The 3852-nt window shown below is 35.5% G+C and overlaps 1 pseudogene; it reads right to left on the bottom strand.

Annotated features, from left to right (window-relative positions):
* Positions 1 to 360: 360 nt before the first annotated feature.
* LOC125869963 (17.6 kDa class I heat shock protein-like) lies at positions 361 to 2379 on the bottom strand (annotated as a pseudogene).
* Positions 2380 to 3852: the final 1473 nt, after the last annotated feature.

Genomic DNA, 3852 nt, shown 5'->3' with positions numbered 1-3852 from the left:
TTAACATCCCTTCTGGATGTTCATGTTGTAGCAACTATCAACAAGAGACCACTTTGGACCTTTTTTTGGCAAAAGTTTCACTGCCAAGCAGGTGTGTTCCTTCTTTTTCTATAATTTTGGTAGTAATATTAATGATGGTGATGTTAATCTGCTCCTAATGCTCAATAACTCCAAAAACAAAACGGAATGCATGACATTCTGCTACAGTATATTCCCATGTTTATTTGCTAGAAAATTTTGGAAAGCAGATGTAAGGCAAGATTTGATAAATATCCACATGTCTATAAGAGATATTATTCATCAGGTTTGTAATAACGCAACTATGCTCCTCAATAGCCATTTTCCTCATATTCACCTGCCTACTAAAAGGAATTGTTCATTAATTAAACTCTCACAATATTTTCTTGTTTACAACTAACTGCAAAGAGAAGAAGACCGACAATCTTAAACAATTACACACACACATATATAGTTCAGATTAAGAGCGTAATCTCCCAACAAACAAAATAAACATTACTATTACAAACGAACTTTTATCTGCACTTGTTTAACCAGAGATGTCAATGGCTTTTACCTCAGATTTCTTCTTTTCTTCTTCTTTAGGAACAGTCACAGTCAGTACCCCATTCTCCATCGCTGCCTTAATTTCTCCCGTCTTCGTATTCTCCGGCAGCCTGAATCTCCTTAAAAACTTACCGCTGCTCCTCTCCATACGGTGCCACTGATCATTCTTTTCCTCTTGCTCTCTGCTTCTCTCACCGCTAATCTGTAAAATCCTTCCTTCTTCCACTTCAACTTTTACTTCCTCTTTCTTGATCCCTGGAACGTCCACTTTGAAAATGTGAGCTTGTGGGGTCTCTTTCCAATTGATTTTTGCATTTGCAAAAGCGGAGACTTCACGAGCAGAGGATGGGACATTGGTTGAAATTGGGAATGGATCCCATAAGTCGAGGGAAAATGGGTCAAAGATGTTGCTCTTTCGACCACCGAAGAAGCTTGGAATAAGAGACATTTTTTGAAGCTTTCTGGTTTGAAGAATTGCGGAGACTACTTTTGATGGTAGTGTTTGATTTGCTTGATGACTTGCTGATGATGAATTGGATAAAGTGTCTGATATATATAACCGATAAACTTATGGAATTCGAGTGTAATCTAGAATCTTCTCCAGTTAACTATAGATAGGAACAGTAGGAAGCTTCTACAATATTCCAGAGTAATTGCCCAAAATAATTAACAACTTAAAATATCTAAAACGTATATTAAAATTTAATTGACTCTCTAAATTTTATTTGTATCACAAAATTGAGATTAAAAAAAAAACTTAAGTTGGACTCGTGCAAGTACGAGTCTCATATATCTATCTTGTTCTATTTATTACTACTATATAGAAATGTGATAAGGAGGACGACCAAGGGCAAATCAGTTATTTAACTTAATCATATATCTATACTACTTGCTACACGTGTCACTCAATGCCCATGATCACTTTATTACCACACAAACACACACCTTTATTCTAGATGCAGAGGATTTTTCTTACTTCTATTATTTAATTAATAAATAGAGATTATTTTCTTCACACTAATGGTGGTAACAATTTCAATTTAGTATTTTTCTCTAAGCTTTCCTTTGATTCTCTTCATTTTTTTTCAATTTAATGGCGGAATTCATAGATGTTTTTTTGGCATACTTAACCTATTTCTTTGGAATGATGATATTTTTTTTTTTAAACTTTCGAGTACTATGCTTTCCTTTCTTTTATCGTCTCAACTAGGTGATTCAACTTTAGGTATGTTTTTATCTCAGTGTTGATATGATATTGAAAAGTTAAATGTGGTATTAGTGTAAATGAATTAAACAAATGTATAAATGTGCCTTAATCATGATTAGTTAAAGTTGTAATTATACACTGCTTCGATAGTTGTGCAAATAGCTGAGTTAGTTAGTCATGTTAACTTCTAGAATCAAGTACAGTTAGTTACAAGTTTGTTAGAGCTGAGTCGGTTAGAAATATTGTATATAAGTGGTCCTATTGTATAGAATGAATCAATCAAGGAAGCAGTTCACATTCTTTTCTTATGAATATTTTTCCAGTGTTCTTAGCTACATTTTAGTGTTCTTAGCTACTATGCAATTCGATCGATAATTCACTAAACTTCATATGATATCAGAGCAAGGATCGATCATGGCTTCCATCTATTCAACAGTTTCTACTTAATTTTTAGCTATTTGTTCTTTTTCTTCTTCTTCCATGGATAATTCTGAAGCAGTTACAAGAACTCAGTTGAGTTCATCCATGACAATTCCCCCGATTGATCATCTACATCCTCTCTACTTACATCCATCAGATGCACCTGGTTCACTTAATGTCGGGATCATGCTCACTGGAACTGACAATTATACTTTGTGGAGCAAGGCGATGCAATTAGCTTTGCTTGGGAAGAACAAAGTAGGCTTAATCGACGGATCAGTGATGAGGGACCAGTTTTCAGGAAATTTAGCTCGACTTTGGGACAGGTGCAATGCGATTGTTATTTCGTGGATTCTCTGCAATATAAGTAAAGATTTGCATAGTGGAGTTCCTTTTAGTTCAGATTTGCAGTTGATCTGGGCAGATCTTAAGGAGAGATTTAACAAGGTTAACAGTTCTAGGATTTTTCAGCTTCATAAAGAAATTTTTACTTTAGTTCAAGGTGTTTCTCCATTTACTATTCGAGGCTTAAAGATCTTTGGGATGAGTATGACTCCATTATGCCTCATTCTTTTGTGTAATTGCCCCAAATCTAGAGAGTTTTATGATCATTTACAATATCAAAGGATGCTGCAGTTTCTCATGGGGCCTGAATGATAATTATAGTCAGGCTAGAAGTCAAATTTTGCTAATGCCTCAACTTCCTAGTGTTAATCAAGCCTATGCCTTGATCAATCAAGATGAGAGTCAGAAGTTAGTAACTGGATCAAGTGGATTAGTACATGAGAATATGGCTCCCACTACCATGTTTACTTCTAGATCTGGATATCAGAAACCTAAAAAACCTTATGCTCCCAATGCATTTTGTGATTATTCTCACTTAAAAGGTCATTTGAGAGCTGATTGTAACAAGTTACTGAAGTGTGATCACTGTCATAAAACTGGACATCTTAAGGTTGTTTGTTTTCGTTTAATTTGATATCCACCTGATTACAAAGGTAAAAGAGAGGTTGTAGTGGCTAGAAATTCTGTTTATGATACAGGATGTGTAACAGGGTCTATGAAGTCTCTATTGAATCCTCCCAATTATTATCCCATGATCCAGACTTGTGTGCCTTCTGTTCAGGCTTCTCTTCCTCAACAAGGGATGATGCCAATGCCAATGTTTACTCAAGGACAACATCAACAGTTACTGAGAATGTTAGAACAAACTTCTATTGATGAGACTACTAGCAGTGCTAATATGACAGATACATCTCTTTTGCCTATTTTGAAATGGATAATAGACACAGGTGTGTCCCATCATATGATAGGTGATCCTAGATATTTACAACACAAAGGCTGATAGAAAATACAAGGAAAGTTCAATTGCTAACAGGGGATTCTGCGAATGTGTCACATATTGGAGACTATCACATAAGAGGAGGTAATGTTCTTAAGAGAGTCTTATGTGTACCTGCATTCAAGTTTAACCTTATCTCAAGTAACTAAGGACTTGAACTGCAATGTTACCTTCTTTCCTAAATACTGTATTTTTCAGAATCTCTCATTTGGGAAGGTGAGGGTGATTGGTGAGGAAGAAGATGGTCTATACATACTGAGCTCTCAGAGAAATGATGAGGAAGTAACACCACAGAGATATTTGGCTGCAACTCAAGATG

Source organism: Solanum stenotomum, chromosome 7 (assembly GCF_019186545.1).
Source record: "Solanum stenotomum isolate F172 chromosome 7, ASM1918654v1, whole genome shotgun sequence".
Lineage (NCBI taxonomy): Eukaryota > Viridiplantae > Streptophyta > Magnoliopsida > Solanales > Solanaceae > Solanum > Solanum stenotomum.
Note: the sequence above shows the minus strand (reverse complement) of the source record. Positions and strands in the feature narration are given on the sequence as shown.